This window comes from Paroedura picta, chromosome 1 (genome assembly GCF_049243985.1).
Source record: "Paroedura picta isolate Pp20150507F chromosome 1, Ppicta_v3.0, whole genome shotgun sequence".
NCBI classification, from domain to species: Eukaryota; Metazoa; Chordata; class Lepidosauria; order Squamata; family Gekkonidae; genus Paroedura; species Paroedura picta.
The window spans coordinates 82,399,341-82,420,782 of NC_135369.1; positions in this window are offsets into that span (position 1 = coordinate 82,399,341).

Genomic DNA, 21,442 nt, shown 5'->3' on the forward strand with positions numbered 1-21,442 from the left:
TGTGCATATTGTATAAAATAATTATATATGCAATTAAAATGCTGTAAAATGGCATATAATATATGAATAGATACAAAACTAGTATAAAATAAATTAATAAAATTCAAAAAGGTATATTTATAAATGTATGATTAATACATATAAATAAGCAAGATGAAAATGCTTGCAATAAAGTGTGCAAAAACTGAAAGGCATATTTAGATACCCCTAGGCCAGAATGAATCCTCCAAGTCTGAATGGCTTAACCAGGTGTATTAGGCCATAGACCCATGTAAATATCAGAGGGGCTAATTTTAACAGCAAAAACAAAACAACTTTGAATGAGGAGTATAGCAGCATTGCCCACTTGTTGCTTATCTCCCTGCCATTATTCTCTCCATCTGACATTCTCTTGTCTGAGCTAAGTTTTCTTCTGAAATCTGATTGAGAATAACATGCACGGGAAGCTACGGGAAGGTAAACTGGAGGCAGGAGTAGATCCCCTCCATGCCTCTGGAGCACAGGCAGTTTTAAATACATGGATCATTACTGCATTTCATTTGGACCTAAATTTCCATTAGTAATATGAAGCATTCTCTTGCTCTTACATTTGTCTAACATCACAGAACAAGATGATAGGTATATTGGTACCCCCTGTTTGTGGCATTTTACACACATACAAACGTTCTAGCTGTGCGAGTATCCACTACAACTAGACATTATCCATGGGATTCAGCTGGTACATACCAAGTGGTGTCATATTGTGTGGTGATTCAGTATGGGGCATGTTATTCCTATATATTTCTATATTAATACAGTGCATTTTCATCACCATGTATTGCAAATATTTCATTTAGTTTAGCTCTACTGAGTAGGCCAAAGTGTTGCTACAGGTTCCTTATTGTTCTTAGAACTCTAAGGAGAGCAAGATCAACCATACATACATTAGGTTACATTTATAAATCAAAGCAGATTATTAATTAGTAGCATGCTACAATAACAAGAGCCTCTTGTGGCGCAGAGTGGTAAGGCAGCAGACATGCAGTCTGAAAGCTCTGCCCATGAGACTGGGAGTTCAGTCCCAGAAGCTGGCTCAAGGTTGACTCAGCCTTCCATCCTTCTGAGGTTGGTAAAATGAGTATCCAGCTTGCTGGGGGGTAAACGGTAATGACTGGGGAAGGCACTGGCAAACCACCCTGTATTGAGTCTGCCATGAAAACGCTAGAGGGTGTCACCCCAAGGGTCAGACATGACTCGGTGCTTGCACAGGGGATACCTTTACCTTTTACCTTTACAATAACAACATAAAATAAGTTACAAAATTCATACCATGTTGTATTACCTCACATACAGAATTTAAAGGTACTAATTGGAGCCAGAGGGTAGCTAGCAGATAACTTCAGAGGATAAGGGCACATCTGGTCATGTCAGAGATGGCAAGGAAGCTGGCATCTGCCATCATGTTTATCTTCATTTCCACTGTGGTTTGAGAGTCTACAAGTGAAATTGGGATGATGTCTTTGGGATGATGTCTTTTCTGTCTGTAGCTTGTCTCTTCTTGCTCTGAGCTTCCATGGACTAGATGATCCATTTTTATGGAGATGTTTCAATTGCTTTCAATGCAGAGGTCAAAAGTTCAGTTATACCTTCCCCCTGCAACTGTTCCATTTGTGTATGCTCTGGCCGCATCCTGTCTGACGCAAGCATCTCTGCTTGCGTACATATGAAGAAAAGCCTTAAGCAAAATGTAGCATTTCCTAATCACGTCTGTTTCACCTTCTTACAGACTTATCACTGCATGTTGTTTCAACAGCAGTTCCCAATTTTAAATGATTTTACCTAAGCTATTCTCCATTTTCCAGGCATTCATGCTAGTGACCCTCCAAAATAGCTTAACAAAAAATTCTCTGTTCTCCTGCTTCCAGATAATTATCAGAGGGTTGTTCAGTGGACATTGTCTCTTTCTTAATCACAATTTAGCAACTTCTGTTTTGACACATGAACTCATTCACAGTTGTAAGTTCCCTTTTTCTTTGGAAGCAGTTTATGAGGCTTCTTAAACTTTTTTGCCAAGTTCTAGGTTTGGATTGGAGTCTAGGAATCATAGAATCACAGAATCATAGAATTGGAAGGGGCCATATAGGCCATCTAGTCCAACCCCCTGCTCAATGCAGGATCAGCCCTAAGCATCCTAAAGCATCCAAGAAAAGTGTGTATCCAACCTTTGCTTGAAGACTGCCAGTGAGGGACAGCTCACCACCTCCTTAGGCAGCCTATTCCACTGCTGAACTACTCTGTGAATTTTTTTTCCTGATATGTAGCCTATATCGTTGTACTTGTAGTTTAAACCCATTACTGCGTGTCCTCTCCTCTGCAGCCAATGGGAACAGCATCCTGCCCTCCTCCAAATGACAACCCTTCAAATACTTAAAGAGGGCTATAATGTCCCCTCTCAACCTCCTTTTCTCCAGGCTGAACATTCCCAAGTCCCTCAACCTATCTTCACAGGGCTGGGTCCCTTGGCCCCAGGTCATCCTCGTCGCTCTCCTCTGACCCTTTCAATTTTATCTACATCCTTCTTGAAGTGAGGCCTCCAGAACTGCACACAGTACTCCAGGTGTGGTCTGACCAGTGCCGTATACAATGGGACTATGACATCTTGTGATTTTGATGTGATGCCCCTGTTGATAGAGCCCCAAATGGCATTTGTCTTTTTTACTGCTGCATCACACTACACAAGTACCCCAAGGTCTTGTTCACACGAGGGATGTGAACGATGGTGGGATGGTGGCCTGGTGGCCTGACTGTGTTTCTTTTATAATTTGAATGTTGAGAGACAGATGCTATAATATTGGAGGGTACTCTATAATTTGCAATATGATGGTATATATGGTTGAGAGAGTTTCAGAAAGGCTTTCCCCATTGTTAACCAGATTCTGAAGAGATGTGCACATATACCTCAAATGACATTTTATCTTCAGCTGCATTTAATCATTATAAATTAAGACATTCTGCTTTAAATTGATACCACCAAGAAGTTTCCGGGTCATGGACAGAGTCACAAATTCTCCTCCCCCACATCAGTTTAGCACTCAAAAGGCACAAACTAATTGAAACTGCAACACTGCTGGATACCAATTCACCATGCCCATTGCCTGATTGCTTGCATTATGAAATATGTAGCAAGCACACATGTGGCGACTTTCATTTGGACACTAGAAGTGTGATCATAGCTGCATTCAGTCTTTGACCCATTGTTTCAACCAGCATTTTATTTTTTTGGTACATACATCCATTACGTAAGCACAATATCTAAACTTTTTAATACCCCCCGGCTTATCAGAAATTCAAAGTATTCATTTCCTGCTTTAACTTCATGCTTTACTACACTTTTAAGATGTCTATGAGCACAGAGTTCTGGTTCTCTATAGGGTCTGTTTTGAAGTAGCACCAGATGCTGCCACTAAATATTAAAGAAGAATTGAGTTATTTACAACCCTGCAGTCTTAGTTTAGTGTTCATATGCATCAATCTCTGTAAAATATTCATTCTAAAACTGTTTGTGCATATAAAAAATCAGCATGATAATGGATATATAAGCTCTTATTAGGTGGTCATAGACTCTAAATGGATCAGTAAATGGAGATTAGAATAATCTCCATCTCATTCCTAGAAACAGCTCTTCTTGGAAAATGAACATGGTCAGGATATTATAAGAAAGCACCAGCTAATATGAAAATGAGATTATCTTGAATTGAAAGATCACTATAGACTTCAGATCAAATTAGCATAGCATCACATGCCTGACTGTTATGAAGAAATTAAAAAGTTGTATTGATCTTAGTATCTTTGTGAAGTCGAAGGTTCAGGCTAAATTTCAAGGATAAAGTCTTAGTTCATTGTGCTCTCAAAAATGTAAAGAATAGGGCCACTGGTTATATGCAGAACAAGCTGTCTCTAGGAATTGTAAGAAAATGTCTACCAGCTATGTAAAATCCCATATAAAGCCCACCTACCATTTAAAATTTTGAAACTGCTGTCTAAAAATATTGCTGAACAGGCATTTTAAATCAAATCTGACCCTCTGTTTCCCTCATATTGCAAGTACTTAGTGTTGGAATATGCACAATCTACTGTGCTTATATATATTTTTAAAAACTTACTAAAAAATCCTGCAGGGGCAGTAAAGGGGACAGCAAGCTAGAGTAGCAAGATTAGGGACCTCCTCCTATTTCAAATAGTTCTTTTTCTTGCCTCTGACTAGCTCATTCAGCTTTTTTCCTTTTCTTCTGAGAACATTTTGTTTTCTTTCTCTCTCTGACTAGAACAGACAGACAGACTTCTCTCTCTTTTCTTCCACATACAGTTTATTATCTTATTCAATTAATCTAATTCTGATATTGATGTCAGCTTTTCTCAGCTTTTTTACCAATATGAAACCCCTGAAACATTCTTTAGGCTTCAAGAAACCTCAGAAGTGGGATCTCCAGGTCCCAGCTGGAGGCTGGAATCCCTGTCACTGTTCAGATTTTCTAGCCTCCAGGTGGAACCTGGAGAACCCCCAGAATGAAAGCTCCACTCCAGACTGCAGAGATCAGTTCCCCTGGAGTAAAAGGGCTACTTGGGACAATGGACAGGGGCTGTGTGGCACTCCCCTCTCCAGAGAGAGAGAGAGAAAACACAGAAAACAAAAGTATTTCTTTCTTCTGAAATTGCACAATCCATGCTGGAAATAACCGAGTGTCTTACTCCTTGGATTGCTCTGAGAAGTGATTGGCCAGATGGTCCAAATTTAAAGGAAAATAATCATATAAGATTCAATGAGCAAGTAAAAAAAGACTTACACCATCCTCCTGCAACAGCTTCTTCTGCCTGTGCTTTAGCTATATCTCTTTAAGGCAATGGCGATTTGTACAGCTTGGTGTAGTGGTTAAGAGCAAAAGCTTTTAATATGGTGAGCTGGATTTGATTTCCTGCTCCTCCAAGTACTGGATGGCTGTAGGTTAGTGGCAGTCCTGTTAGAAACCATTCTCATAGAGCAGTTTCTCTCAGAGCTCTGTCAACCTCACATGGTGTCTGTTGTGGGGAGAGGAAAGGAAAGCCACTCTGAGATTCCTTTGGGTAGTGAAAAACAGGGTATAAAGAACCCTCTTCTACTGAGAAGGTGCCACTAGGAAGTTGTTACTGGGAAACATGCTACCTCTCCACGTGTCCCCATGATCTCATGGTGCTTCTGCGCTCCCTCTACATTTCCCCCGTCTTCCATTCCATTGGTCTCAAATTTGCTTTGTTGTAATTGTCTGGGAAAGGCTGCAGCAAGACCAAGTTTCCCGAGAACAATACAGCCCCTTGTATGACACTGCCCGTAATTTCGTCCAGAAATTGCATCCATGGGGGGGGGGGGGTTACTTGAAGAGCGTGTAAATGATTACGTGCCAGCTTCTACGCCAGTGAAAAAGGTCTTTCTGAGATATCTAATGAACAAATATTTTTTAATTGGAGTTTTATTGTATTTTCCCTGCTGCAATTGCCATGATGGCTCCCCCCAAAGCACTGTTCCCTTCTCAGATTGCAACCTGCAAACCTCACATGACTTATTCATAAGAAAACATTCCCAGGGCAGAGGCTTTTCCTTTGCAACCTGAATCCCAGAGGGCTGGCAGGGGGGGCACTTCTGGACCTTCTGCAGTCCCACCATCTTTAGAAGGCTCTCAGCTCCCCCCCCCTGCTTACCTGTCCTCTGAGTTGACAGAAGCTAGGAGGCCAGGGCAACATACTGGCAGCAGGGCATGCTCTGAGGCTGATGTATGTAGCCAGTAAAAAATAGATACCATAGTAGGGACAAATATATCTAACCTTTATTGATGATTTCTCAATGTTAAGTCACCTACTTAATTAAAGAGAAAAACCAAGTACTAGATACACTCAAGGCATATATTTCAATGGTATGCAACAGGTTCCAGAGAAAATCCATGCACTTGTCTTGGACAACCATGGTCCTGTTCATGGCCGGATTTACATGAAAAGAGGCCCTAGGCTATTCCACTTATGTGGCCCTTTCACCTCCCATTTTTAAGTTTGTAAATTGCATGCGAGATAATAAAATACATCATTACTGTGATATATAAAGGTAAAGGTATCCCCTGTGCAAGCACCGAGTCATGTCTGACCCTTGGGGTGACGCCCTCTAGCGTTTTCATGGCAGACTCAATACGGGGTGGTTTGCCAGTGCCTTCCCCAGTCATGACCGTTTACCCCCCAGCAAGCTGGGTACTCATTTTACCGACCTCGGAAGGATGGAAGGCTGAGTCAACCTTGAGCCGGCTGCTGGGATTGAACTCCCAGCCTTATGGGCAAAGCTTTCAGACGGCTGCCTTACCACTCTGCGCCACAAGAGGCTCTACTGTGATATATATCAATATGTTAAATGAAACATGTTGTGATTGGTACTAACCTTTATAAAAAAATGTGGAATATAGGCCTCTCTTGATCTTGAAGCCTAGTTAGCCTATAGGAAAATCTAGCCCTGTTCCTGTTTGATTATTATTCTGTTAAATTGTTATAACTATCATTATCATTGTTGTTATTAGATTCTATTCAATATGTAATTTTGAGTTTGATGTACAGTTACTTCATGTTCCATGTGAATCTTCCTGAGCCTCAGGGGAGGGTGGCATATAAATGTAATAAAATAAATAACTAAAATAAAAACATTGGACCTTTTCACAGACAATGGAGGAGAATATATGGGATTTGACATGAAAGACCACTAGGCTGAAGAAGGAATAGAACATCAGCTCAGTGTTCCATATACTCCAGAAAAGAATGGCATAGCAGAAAGAATCACTTCCTAGCTGAGATGTGCAGATGCAAGCACCTAAAAGCCCAGCTACCCAAAAATATGATGAATACTTCTACCTACTGATAGAACAGATAATCCACTAAAGATGCCAGAAAGATATCATTTGAACTCTGGTATGGACACCGTCTGAAGGTGTTTGGGTCAAACCTTCTCAAGGAGAAATGAAACAAGATAGATATGAGAACTGATCATAAGGATACAGGATCCTTAATCCTGTATGATCCTGTATAATCCTGTATAATCCTGTATGAGCAATTCTCATATACAGGATCGTTAATCCAAGAACTGAAAATATAAAGCTCTGTGATACAATCTACATGACAGAAAACAAAACCCTACAAACACAGAAAAAGTAAACACCAATGAATCCACACTGTTGGAAGACAAAAGAGTATAGTTGACAGAAATAGTCCAACTGAGTACTAGCCATATGCATTCAGTTCACCTGAACTGGAAAAAAGCCAGGACAAAAAAAACCTTACTGGGATCCCCAGCACATCCCAAACCAATCCTGTAGAGAGAGTTTTCTGTAAAATCATCTGTTTAAAGGGCTCTGTGGGGAGGGGAGCTCCCCCCACAGGTCCCAAGTAAATCTTAAGGTGAGAATTATCTCCACAGGATCACCTGCTTGGTGGGCATTTAAATGGAACTTGGGAGCTGAAAAAATGACTCCCTCGATTATTTTCTGATTCCTAATACCATTCTCAAGAATATCCAAGAATACCAATATTTTTCAGGTCCATTATATCCAAACCTGAAAAATACTAGGGTGTTTTTTTGCCTACTGAACACCATGAATTTTGCTTAAAAAACTATGAAGAATATCCTACAGAGGGCATTGGAGGAGATGTGTATCTAGCAGCGTACAAGGCATTTGCATCAAAAAGATGAGTCAGCTTGAAAAGAGATCCTTTATACAATAAAGGGGAGGTTTCGTTACCTTTTGTATAGAGGGTCTTTCAAATTTTCTCTCAGGGAGTTCTAGAAGTTAAATATGGACAGGCACTTTTCAGCACTGAGGAAGGGCACAGATCTTTCTGTCCATTCACTGAGATATGGAGGTAATTGCTTTGGCCCATTGCTTATTGTTTCAGCGATCTGGGTCATTATTTAGGATTATTAAATTACCTGGGAAGAGGATCGAAGGTCTTTGGGGGAGAAAAAAAAAACCTCAATTGAATTCATCTTAGGGCAGGTATTTCCATGACTGGTAGAAAAATTGCCTTGCAATCCTTTTACACCTTAGTGTGACTCATTGCTTCTTGATATCACTTTAATTTAGGCTCTAGGTAGCCACTACAAAATTAGGAGTCCCTGTTGGTGAGGATCTTGGGGGCGTCAGACCAGAAAGTGAAGACCAGTAGACCAATGCAGGCACATATTCAGATATATTATACTTTATTTAATCTTGCTAAGAAACTCTTCACATTTTTAAAATGGCCTTGCTGTAGCCTGGATACATCCACACATTCTGAAGACTTAATTGTACATACATTTCTTAAGAGAAGAAAGCATTTTCAATCAATTCCCTTTCCACTGCAGTCTACAGAATCCTCTTAAATGTTGTCCCTGGGGATCAGTGGACCGTCAGAAGTAGGATAGTGGGCAAAGTGTCTTCAAGATATATTATTGGATACAGGCTATCATAACCTATAGAAGAGTGGTCTGGTTCTGTTTGCAGTGCATACCTTCTTACTAGCATAAAATTGTTGCATAGGCAACATATTTAAAGGTAAAGGTAAAGGTATCCCCTGTGCAAGCACCGAGTCATATCTGACCCTTGGGGTGACGCCCTCCAGCGTTTTCTTGGCAGACTCAATACAGGGTGGTTTGCCAGTGCCTTCCCCAGTCATGACCGTTTACCCCCCAGCAAGCTGGGCACTCATTTTACCGACCTCGGAAGGATGGAAGGCTGAGTCAACCTTGAGCCGGCTGCTGGGATCAAACTCCCAGCCTCATGGGCAAAGCTTTCAGACGGCTGCCTTACCACTCTGCGCCACAAGAGGCCACTCTGCGTCACAAGAGGCTCATAAATAAACATATTTATTTATGCTTATTTATTTATTTTCACATTTTTAGACCTCCACTCCCAGAAACACTGGCTCGTGGCAGTTTACAAGAACCTAAAATCCCATAAAACAGTAATCCCAATAAAATCCCAAAATGGTGGCAAAAACACAACAGCAGGATGAGACCACTAGACCGTACCCACCCCTGGTCCCCAGCTACAGGCATGTCCCAGCTACTTTTCAGCCTGTCCTTCATTCCCAAGCCATCATATATCATTTTATAGTCAACATATGGCCAATAACAACTCAATTATCAGTCTCAAAAGTTTGATTTTTATTCGTGCATCCATAAATATTTATAAAGCCTATAATCATTTTAAGACGTATTCTAATGTTTTCTATATGGATAACTGCTGTAATTATTAATATTTATAAATATGTATCCAGATATATTCATGACTTTGCGAAGTAGCCTGCAGAGAACATATGGTATGAATTTAATTAATGTGATTTGTACATGATAACCATGCATGTTTGGGAAAATAAGATAATTTTCTATAGAGAAGGATTTAGCCGTTAGATCATTATTCTGTATAAGGCTTATTCTGTGTAAGTTTTAAATGCCCCAAAGGAGCTGAATTATTGACATAATCTTTTCATTTCCTATTGAAATTTAGTGGAAGAATGAGTACAATACATTTAATTGAGTATAATGGATATATAATTTTCTGCATTATGCACTGTTAGACCAACTTTGTATATGTCCATTACAATAAGAGAAAACACTAGCAGTAAAACAACTCCATTATGACTGCTACAGTCAAGGGTTGCTCAGTATCATGATATCTAATACTCTGCTATGAAAGCTTTGTTTGTACATAAGTGCACACAGAGACAAAGCTGTCTTAATCCATCCAAGGGACATTGCATATAGAGTAGTTCTTTTAATAGATCTAGAGGGGAAATATCTTCCAGAAGGCAAAATATGTATACTAGCAAAACTATATACACCAAACAATGCAAAAAAAAAACAAAAACAAACCAACAAACAAACACCTTTTTAAATATAATTTTTTGCAAACTAAACTAGAATTTGCAGATGAAGATATAATGTTTTTGGAGGCATGAACAGAGTTTTAAATCCAAATAAACTATTTATCTTTAAATGCACAGAGAACCTTGGGTACTATTCAAAAATTCTATAGGAAGAGAGGTGGGCACTATATTCCAGCAGCAGTAAATATATTTAAGGCTAAAAATATATTTCAGGTAAATATATATTAGGCTTTGGCAGCCTAATCACACAACCCTAGTTGAAAGGCAATATGATCTTAATACAATCAAGGACCCCCGATTTGGAAAGAGTCTACTTAATAAAAACTTCATGATGTCTTACCTCTACAACATCACTAATATAGTGTATAGGAGATGTTTACTCATCTATGCTTTAATGATCTGCCTCTGGTTTATTTGGAAGGGAATTTAAAAGAGTTCCAATTGATGAACGTATCTTTTTATGCAAAATCAGTTTGAAGTATTGTTTCCTCAGCATGTCGGGCAGTCTGGTACAACTGAGCTTAAGGGACCAACTCAATCCTTTAAAGCCTTACACGGGTTGGAACCCACATACCTAAGGGACCGCTTGTTGCCCTATGCCCCCGCAGGGCCTAATGCCCCTACGTGATGGAATGAGCTCCCGGCCCTGTGGGATTTGTCAGCTTTCCGTAGGGCCTGTAAAGCGGAGCTCTTCTACCAAGCTTTCGGTTGAGGCTGGGGTCAGCGTATGAGTGCCATCGCCCCCCTCCCCCGGGACTAGAAGTTACACCACTCCCTCCTTTTCTTCCTGCCGCTCTGATAGTGGGGGGTGGGAATAAGATTGTTTTCTGCACCTTGTTGGGATTTTTAAAGTCTTTTAATGGGTATTTTAACAGGGTTAAGATTATTGTTACCTGCCATGAGCCTACAGGGAGTGAGAGAAATAAATCTAATAATAATAATAATAATAATAATAAAATTGTTATAATCCGCTTTAAGAATCAAATGGTTATAAGACATCTCTACAAGAAAGGAAGCTCTCATTTTTCATACTGTTTTAGTCGCTGGGAATATTGAATGAAGAACAATAATTATTCAACACCAAATGCATATAGCTATGTCCCCTAACAATATTTCACATGAGATTGAGTCTGTCAATGATGGAGGTAGCTAGACTTTCCTCAATCAATCACAGTCTCATCTGCTTATTATGAATGACTTTTTCTGTCCTTCTTTCCAATTCATCCTATTCTGTCTACACAAAGAGCCCTTGGTGAATAATAGGCTTTTAAATAAATATGCAAAACAATTACCTAATGGATGACAGTGTGCAGAGGAGACATGATTGCACAAATCTTTGGCTGAGAGTTAACCTCAAATCGGGTTACAGAAAATGAAGAATAAGCAAAATGTAGAAGTACTGGATGAGCAAATGAAAAGTAAAACTAAAATAGCTTCTATGCCTATTCTGTGAGCTACCGGACATACACAGTAGCAATTGCTCCAGGACAGTCAGAACTATCATTGTGGGATTCTAACATCTGAACTACTCCCGTGGAACCAATGTATTAATCTTAGGCTTTGGACTGATCCGAAGAACAATCTTCCAATGACAATGATGTAGTAGCCAGACATATTAAAAAGTGATGTGCTGCAAAAGCCACTTGTGGCCTCTGGCCCAGCTGAGTTTAAAAGCAAGGATGCCAGGGTGGGGTACGGTATATGGGGTACTCTCCCCTTCCCAAGACTGGAACCTGATAAAAAGATGGGAGGAAATTGGAAGGATTTGCAGGAAAGGATACTGTCAAGGGTGGGCAATAGGAAAACTTTCCTGCAAGCAGCTTGCTTGAGGGAGGATCAGAGACAGATCCAAGGAAGAAAGCAACGCTGAGATAGGAAGCAAAGAGGATCATGCCACAAAAAGTACATCCAGGCATAGCTTTGCCTGGGCCCTGAGTGATGTGGGAGCCACCAGGCAGGCTCCAAACCTAGAGGAGAAACTGAGGGCTCAAATTAAGGGGCAGTACTACTAGGCTGAGCATAGAAGAGAATAAAAAAAGGACTCACAATAGCTGATGATGGGGGAGGGAGTGAAAAGGAGTACACTCATGGCATAGACACAACTGGGAGAGGCCCTTTGATTGGATGCAGATCACTAGAACCCAGCAAGGCACCATATGATCATATCAACTTGCCTCAGACCCAAGGAGTCAGAAATCTAGCACTTGTTGCAGACAACATAGAACCACACCCAGGAAGATCCTAGACATTTAGACATGCTGCCCAGTGGTGCGTGGATGGACAGAAACAGTGTGGATGCCAAGACTGCTTATATATGAACTGCTCCATGGCAGATGCATGGATAGCATCACAGGTACATAGCTGCTCTCAACCTGGTATGCCAGTGACATCGTACATGACTGGATGCCTGCATGGGCTCCCTTAGATACAGGTTGCACCCAAACCTTGATAGCAATGGGTAAGCCAGTTCCCCAGGGGAATTGATAAATATTTATTCTATCCATGAGGATGGGCAGAGCTGTAGGACATAGTTGGTTCATATCTCAATGGCAGACTGGATTTTATCAAAAAGTGAGACTCAGGGGGTCTCAGCCTGGGCAGTTGATTTTGTTCCTGCTACTTTCCTCAGCAGCAAAATTATTTGCTGGCAAGGTTTGTTTGAGGTGGTAAGAAAGGTTGACCCTGTTGGTTATGAGATCAGATCAGGTACCCTGACCAATGCAAGTCATTACAGGTATTCCATGTCAAGAGAGCCAGTTTGGTGTAGTGGTTAGGAGTGCGGACTTCTAATCTGGCATGCTGGGTTCGATTCTGCACTCCCCCACATGCAACCAGCTGGGTGACCTTGGGCTCGCCACAGCACTGATAAAACTGTTCTGACCGAGCAGTGATATCAGGGCTCTCTCAGCCTCACCCACCTCACAGGGTGTCTGTTATGGGGAGAGGAAAGGGAAGGCGACTGTAAGCCGCTTTGAGCCTCCTTTGGGAGAGGAAAGCGGCATATAAGAACCAACTCTTCTTCTTCTTCTTCAATTTACTTGAAGGAATAGAGAATAAAAAGTTTGCATAGCTAAGGATCTAATAGAGCAGTGGTCCCCAACCTTTTTATCACCGGGGACCGGTCAATGCTGGACAATTTTACTGAGGCCCAGGGGGGGTTGTCTTTTGTCGAAGGAAATCATCGCCGCCTGAGTCCCTGCTCCGCTTGCTTTCCTACTGGCGTCCCTGACTGCCCGCCACCCGCTGGGTGTGCTGCCAGCAGTAGCTGCGCAGTGCCAATGCCAAGGGGGAGCCCCAGCCATGATGGCCGCCAGAGAGCACCAAAGGTGAGCCAGTGGCAAAGTGGCAGGGCAGCCCCTCAGGCAGAAGCCGGGGAGGAGGACAAGGAGAAGCTGCGGCCTGGTACCGACTGATCTACAGACCAGTACCGGTCCCCAGACTGGAGGTTGGGGACCACTGTAGTAGAGGACACAAAACTGACCTAGGAGTTTGGCTGAATACTATAGCCACATCCTTGCAGCTGGATCACTGAGGAGCATGTACCTTAGAATTAGGTCTTAGGTCTTAGAATGCTAGTAGGAAGATATATTGTCCCCTCAGTCAGAATACACTCACTTATTTATTTATTTATTTATTTATATTTATTTATTTATATACCGCCCTCCCCGAGGGCTCAGGGCGGTTTACATAATAACACAAGAACAATACATGGAACAGTCTTATAAAACATTTGGGTAATGGTGCAATAATAACTGATAATTGTAACATATAACATTATAATTGTATAATCAATACATAATATCAATACTCCAGAAAGTATAGTAGTTAGGGCTTATTCCTGGCTCTGGCTTAGAGGAAGGACAGAGAGGTACAAGAAATTTTGATTCAACTAAAGAATCCCAAATCAGTGGTAGAACCCATTGGTATTAGTTTTCAAACCAGATGGGTCAGCACAGGTTTGCCTCAATTTCAGGAAAGTGAACCATTCCTTCCTTCCTTCCTTCCTTCCTTCCTTCCTTCCTTCCTTCCTTCCTTCCTTCCTTCCTTCCTTCCTTCCTTCCTTCCTTCCTTCCTTCCTTCCTTCCTTCCTTCCTTCATCCATTCACTCATTCAATGTATTAACTATCCTTCTCTGTTACCAGGCTCAGGATGATGTAAAAATATTTTACAAGTTAAAATCAGAATATAAAACTATATAATAGATAATTAAAACTCAGTCCTGATGCTTTGCCTGAATATATCTGGGTAGCATGGGTATTCGGGGGGGGGGGATACTTTTCTGTGCAAGCAGGCCTCAACCATATGCCTGGTGGAATAACACCATCTTGCAGATCCTGCAGAACGTTGACAGCTTTGATGTATATCCTATGCCTAATGGTGGATGGCCTTATAGAATGCCTAGACCTCACCCAAGAATTGTCTATTCTTAAACTTACTAAAAAATATTGGCAGATTCCCCTGGCACCAGAGGACCACTTTGTTTGCATACCATTTGGACATGGGGCAACTGGCCTGAGGTTTGTGACTGATAAAGGACTAAGAACCTGGGAGGGGCAAGCTGTCTCAAGGTGACAGTTTCTCCCTCCTTCACCCAGGTCTCAGTCATGCACAACAACTTTACCTCATGCTCTGTGAAGTATGCTTACAGAGTAGAGATTTTGTTGCAAATAGACCTGGCATTGTACAACATCAGTGTCGGAGTCAGGCTAAGAGCCCTAGCCTCCACCCTCACTAATCCTAGGGATGGGTCAGCAGTTAGAAGGATTGCGAGCATATCTGTACCTGTGGGGGCACCATTTATATTAGTAACCAACCATGCTCCTCTGCAGTTGCTTCACTGTATGAAGACATTAATTCTAAGTCAACTCAGTAGTACTTGGCCTATAACTTATGACTTTATGGTAATCCACAAAAATATGATGCAGTGTACTACTGCAATTCCACACATACCCTGCAAAGAATTACCCTGTCAGATGAGGAGAGCATCACATCCCTCTTGGGGGGGGGGAGGTAGGTAACACAAAGATGCAGTGGAGACTAGAAGAGGGTCCACCTACTGGGTAAATGATACAAGACAGGACAGGACACTACTTGAGAAGACAGTAGCAGCCCTATACAAATCCATCTGGAGTGGGGCAAAACAAGGAAGGGGTTAAGAGAACAACAAGGCTCTGAGAAGGGAAGCATAGTACTATGCTTGTTGAGCATGGTTAGAGATTAAAATAGCCATAAAATAGATAGGGGAGGTCAGGATTGCAAAGTGACTGAGCAAAACAAATAGTGGCCGCGGTATCGGCGCAGCCGCTGTTGACGTAGCGGGGGTGCCTAGCGATGACGTGGCACCCCCGGCAACGTCATGGAGCTGTGCTGTTGTGCGGCTCTAGAGGGGCAGGGCGCTCGGCCATAAATAGGCAGAGCGCACAGATCGAGGCCCTCTTTGCACCAGCCGCCATCGGGACAGACACCCTCCCACCCTCCCAGTTATTTGGTTACTGTTGTTGCAGCAGCGGTTATGCTCGGTAGGGAACCTGTTGGCAGGGAGGCTCACCTGCGCGTGGGGCTCCCTGAGATGGGGGTCTCAGTAAGGAGACCGGCAGTAACCCGGGTGCGGCCTACCCGGCTGGGAGGCCCGGAGCCCGGGGGGGGCCAAGCAGCCAGTGGGCACCAATGGAGGCAGATGCCCTTTGGTGCTTTGCCACCGCTTCCCGGAGTTCTGCGGCGAAAGGCATCCCATCCTCCCGGCTGGGAGTGAGGTGTGGAGCCTGAGCGCCGCGGTACCATCATGCAGCCAGACGACTGACGGGGGGGGGTCAGGCTCCCTTACCCGCATAAGGCCAACCCTCCGTTGGGGGTTGTTGTTTGTTCATTAATAAACGGCTGCGGCCAATTTATTTGCAAAAAATGGAGTTGTGTCATTGCTGGGCCAGTCGTCACCTGCTAGTCAAAGGAAATGCAAAGAATGAAGAAAGTCTAAATGAGGAGCTGGACTCTGGGGCAAGATAAGGCTACTAAACTGGGGTTGGCCTGATGGAACTGCACCAAGGCAGAGGCACACTTCACTCCCCTGAGATTTGAAGGGCAGAAATAGGTGGGTGAAGGAGTCTGTGCTTATATGGAAGCCTGTGAGAACTTTGCTGCATCCAATGAAGAGGCCAATAAGGAACAACCTTTTTTCTGGCGACTGCCTGCTATGGAAGTCAAGTATGATGTTCTGCTGCTCCCTGGGGGGAGTCCCCCTTTAACTTAAAATCCTAATGCAAAACTAAGCCATCAGATTGATTACTGAGAATATTAACCACATCACATATCTGTTAGAAAAAGAGTGTCTTGAAAAAATCGCCCCTGATTATAATTGTCTTCAAAATTATAGCCATCATAAGCAAAACCTGCTCTGATTAGCTTTCTCGTTTTCAGTTAAAAACATAAATTAGCAACGGGCAATCATGCTTATTAATTTGATTAGAAAAGTGGTACAACTATCATGTGAGGTCAGACAATGACTGTGCAAAATTAAATACCTAATTGATTAGGTGATTTTAGGTCATGCATTTATACTGAAATAGAGGGTAACCCTTACCAAAATGCTATTATCTAAGAAGTAATAGTGAAATTATTTTATTTTATTATTTAAAAATGTGATTTATTTTCCATTCTAGGCTTCTTCAGTTAATGATCAAACATGGGAAATATGACTTTTGTGAAAGTATTAAATATATTTAAGAAGTTTCCTAAGAATTGTTGTTGCTGTTCACTATTATTGGATTGGTACAGAAAGTGACATGCCCAGTATACAAAGCAATATAATGTTGGTATGATAAAATATGAAAATTCATATTTACTTCTATATTTATGATGCATATTATCAGTATCATGGTTGTGATAACTATTGCCACAGCCTAAATAATTAGTCCATTAATTGGTAGGATTAATTCGTCAAGTGGGGATGCTAAAAGGTAGTTTTAAATTTCATTTGATTCAATACTTTACCTTCTAAAGGGTGCTATTTGTTAACAGCACTGTAATTGTTATGTAGTCCTTTAATCAAGCAGTACATTTAAAATGGGTTTCATTGATGAGTGGCTTGTTTCTGGAATGTTTTTTATGTTCATTAGTCCAACCTATTTTAGAGTTGATATTTCAGACATGAAGCACTATAGGTAGTATTGGAAAACCATGTATTAGAGTAAGGAAAGCAGTACTCAAAAAAACGTTGTATTCTCTCAATCACACACATTGCTGAAGGTATAGACTTGTACTAGCAGTAGAATTAACAGCTCTACTGTTTATCATCAGGAACTTAGAGAACTGAATCGTAAGACACTAAGGGAAAGAGGCGGAGGGAAAGCAGCAACATCATCCATTTGATAGGCAGGCAGTCTCTAGACACATGTGATTTTTTGACCTGACACCTGTGGCTCTTCCTCAGTGTGTTACCTGCCCCATATTCCAAGAAACTGGACAAGGCCATCACCCAGTGGGGCTTATGTTTATCAGATAGTTCCCACCCTGAAAGAGTTGCTGGTGGTGGGACTAGAGGACGGATGAGTTGTCATCACTTTGCTACAGATGGAAGTAAATGACCTAAAAATCAAGTGGATATGTCCAAAGTTAAAGATATATATGTGTGTGTGTGTTTGGAGGGAGTTGGACACAAGGCATAAAATAGTAATATCTCTCTTTTAGTTTACGGTAATTGTGAATGTAGCTCTCTGCAAGGCATAAAGTAAACTGACAACAGATATGTGTGAATATATTAATTCTTTGAGAATTAGAAACCCAATGCTTCTTTTCAGTGGAGAATCCAGTGATGCTTACATTATTGTTTTCCTCCATTTTAATCTCACAACAGTAACCCTGTGAGGTAGTTTAATCTGAGAGTGTCTGCCTTGCTCATGGTCACTCAGCAGGCTTTCATGGCAGAGGGTGGATTCAGATCTGAGTCTCCCACATCCTAGTCTGGCACACTAACTACTACATCACATTGGGTCTCTAAAATATGTCATAGCTGTATATCTTTAAAGAGGAACATAGCATTCACTGCTGAAACCTGACTTGTTGAGTTTCATAGTTGTTTAAAAATGTTATGTTTGAATTATTTGTCACAACTTGTGGGATTTTGGCATGGGGAGGAACCATATGCAAGCAGATCAATCCTTCATGCTGGCCTGCTCTAGAGAGGGAGCCTCTGTACGAGGCTGAGTGTAAGCGGAACTGAGGTGGAGGCCTTGATACCAGAATCACATTTCTGGGTGGCAACGGAACCTGGAAGAGGTTCACACCTCAATGGGTTCCCAAAATGCTGCCACCTCCCTGATAATAACAACAACAACAGTAACAACAAACAGCAGGTCATTGGGGGCACGGGAAGCCTTGTGGAGTGCCAGAGAGTACTGTGCATGTCTGCTGGGATAATTACTTGGCTGCCTTGTGGCCTGAGAGCCACAAAAGGGCTGGTTTCTTTCCCCCATGCTGCCCAATGCTCAGCAGTTTAAAAAAGTTGTGACCTACTTTAATGCCAAAAAGAAGTTGAGTCCATGTCCTTTGTGGAAAAAAGCTGTTCCCCTACAAGGCAAGTCTATCGCTAGATGTGATCTTGATTTTTGAATCTGAACCCTTCCCTAGTTTTATAATTATGGTAATGAACATCAATGGACCAATACCCCAGATACACTTAATGACAGTATATTTTTCTAACCACAAGACTAAAGCATTGCTGATTATTCTTTCTTACCTTTTTGCAGTAGATAATTTAACTGCACCTGATTACATCAAAATGCAATCTGAGAAACAGTCTTCATTATTATTTCAGTGGTTCTTTCAACTCAGCATATCAGCTGTAGTCTTTCTTTCTTTCTTTCTTTCTTTCTTTCTTTCTTTCTCTCTCTCTCTCTCTCTCTCTCTCTCTCTCTCTCTCTCTCTCTCTTTCCCACATTTAAGCAAATATCAAAAGACCAATGTTTTAGTGTTTTCTAAAGGTTCTCCAACATGTCCTCGACTTTTGTTTATGGATAGCTACTTGACAGTAGAGGTGAACAAATTTTGATATTTGTGTATTCTTTTACTTACAATTTGTCTTGGACAGCCCATATCGTTGCTATTTCTTCAGTTAGAAAAGAGATTCAGCCCTGTTACTGTTTTCCTAAACCCTGGGAGGCAACTATGAACCAGCTGCCATTTGGGCTTTTCATGCTAAGGTTGCTCCATCATTATTATTTGGTATACCTCTGGCCATAGCTAAGGTTAACAATAAATATGATTCACCTTCAGTTTCCTTTTTATGTTCAACATCAAATTTGCCAATGTGTATTTCTAGTCCTGCAGTCCATTTGGAATTTGTGGAACCATCCTTAGAGGCTAAGGTTTAGAAAGCAACATTCCTTTCCAGATTAAGATTCTTCTGTTCTTCAGATATGTATCAGCTTACTCATGATGATTTTTTTGAAGTATATGGGTAAAATTAGTTAATAAGCTGCAGAAACGGGGTTTCTTTGGAATATTTTAAGCAAATTGAATAAACCTCTATTTGTAAATTAGTTAACTCTGCTGTGCTGTGTTGTGATAAATTTGTTGCCATTGGAGGAATTATTGGGTAGGTTTACACAGATTCTGTTTTCGTGTAGTGGTTAGGAGCACAAACTTCTAATCTGGTTTGCCGGGTTTGATTCCGCGCTTCCCCACATGCAGCCAGCTGGGTGACCTTGGGCTTACCATGGCACTGATAAAAGAAGGCCCCTGACTTACCAGAGCCGCCCGTTGATGGGTGGAGGAGCCAGCGCCCAAAATGAAGAGGCGCAGGGCTCTGACGTGCCGGCCAGCATGTAAAGGACAGCCTGAAGCGGTCCTAGAAGGGACGAGGGAAAAGAGGTGGGCTATAAATAGCGCCACGTACACTAGCCCAGCCTCTGTGCCGCCCGAAGCCACGCCCTGGGGTGCAGTTGTACAAGTTTGTGTTGGTTTATGTTATGGTTTATGCATCAATATATTGTCACAGCAGGTGGGAGGGTATAGGGAGAGCCTGAGTTTTTTGGGGGGAGTACGGCTTCCTGACTCCCCAGGCTGGGACCTCTTAAGAGGTGGCTGGGCATGAAGGTCCTGACCCTTCGTGGAGAAGGAGGGACTTCATGCAGCCGGGTGGCCCAAGGTTGGACCAATGGAGGTGTGCGCCTCCTGCGGTACCTCGGGCGGGGCACTTTCCAGGTAAGGTAACTAGTGGCCAAGGAACCCATCCTCTCGGCTGGGAGAAGGGGAACACTCCTAAGGCGGCCACTAGGAAAGCGGGCACGGGTGTGGTCGGATGACCACTGAACAGGCTCTCCCTTATGCCCAACCAACACTCCAGGTCTTGGTTAAATAAAAAGCTGTGGCCGGTTATGCCAATCTTACAAAGGGTAAGCGTCTTCATTGGGGCCATCAATGCCCTCCTGCCTGTCAAAACTGTTCTGACCGAGCAGTGATATCAGGGCTCTCTCAGCCTCACCCATCTCACAGGGTGTCTATTGTGGGGAGAGGACAGAGAAGGTGACTGTAAGCTGCTTTGAGACTCCTTCAGGTAGAGACAAGTGGCATATAAGAACCAACTCTTCTTCTTCTTTTCTGAGTGGCCTTGCAAATGTAAATCTGAAAAATTAGATACTATTTGGCATTTTTTTAAATCAATGGCAATAAACATAGTATTGCCTGAGACAAGTGTATTATTATTGTTATTATTGTTATTATTGTTATTATTGTTATTATTGTTATTATTTCAATTTATTTCCCGTCACTCCCAAATAGCTCATGGCGGGTTACAGTTTAGTTTGTATTCAAAAATTGATTCCAGCTTCAGGGCTAGAGATTGTAGCTAAGTTGTTAGCTAATGTTAACTCTCAAGTGACTCTTGTGGTAAATTTTATGTTTATTGCATTTAATAATTATATAATACAATGTAAAAACTGTATAATTATATGTTTTGTATATTCTTCTATGTGTTTATGACCAAATCAGCTGTGAACATTAATACACTGAATGGATCATACTGTTACCTTCGATCTTAATTTATACCTAGAGAATAATATTTAGAAATTAGGTATGTAGAAGACATTACAGAAAACAACTATTTAATTATAAAGCACACTAGTAGAAACCCTATTCATACAAAATGTGTGGTGTTATCCTAACAATGTTCACTTAGAATATCTCAGTTTACTGGAATTCCCTAGTAGGAATAGACGCAAACTGGAGCACAAAACAAGTTTTCCATAAAAATGCTTGTTTGTATCTCCCAAATGGAGGTTCAGGGAAGGTGCCTTTGTTGAATATTTCACAGAGCTTTGTGCAGTTCATGGGTTCAGTTGGCAGCCATTTTAGGCTGGCAGAAGATGGATGTGTATGGCCCACTGCTAGTCCAAAGTGGCTGCAAATGATTTCAGTGCACTGGATCCTGTCCCTCCCTTTGGATGCCTGTGGGCCCTGCTATCAGGCCAAAATGGCTGCAAGTCTTTTCAGCACACGGGATCACTTCCTCCCTGCAGGGCAGAAACAGATCAGCCTGACTGAT